The following is a 296-nucleotide window of genomic DNA, read 5'->3' as shown; positions in this document are numbered from 1 at the left end:
GATCGGGTATGTATATTATGTAATATGCATCATGTAGACACCAACCATTCATCTTTTGTTAGAAGGGGGAGGAGCATGTCTTTTTTAATATTGGATAAATTTAAATAGTTTGTTTATACATGTTTGTTTATGATCTATGGCAATAGTACTAAACAAGAATTATCTTTAAAGGGAAACTTCGCAAAAAAATCAAAAATTGATATTATGTCCATTCTGTATAAAAATTCTCAAATTTATAGATATTAAAGTTTTATTCCGCTAGATAAGAGATCACCATCGATTTTAAATTTTGAGTA

At 27.4% G+C, this 296-nt stretch overlaps 1 protein-coding gene across 1 annotated transcript in view; it reads right to left on the bottom strand.

Moving 5' to 3' along the window:
• LOC139527426 (VWFA and cache domain-containing protein 1-like) overlaps positions 1-296 on the bottom strand; it is a gene marked incomplete in the record, with an annotated part of 392,016 nt that overhangs the window by 122,961 nt on the left and 268,759 nt on the right.

This window comes from Mytilus edulis, chromosome 6 (assembly GCF_963676685.1).
Source record: "Mytilus edulis chromosome 6, xbMytEdul2.2, whole genome shotgun sequence".
Taxonomy (NCBI): Eukaryota; Metazoa; Mollusca; class Bivalvia; order Mytilida; family Mytilidae; genus Mytilus; species Mytilus edulis.
Note: the sequence above shows the minus strand (reverse complement) of the source record. Positions and strands in the feature narration are given on the sequence as shown.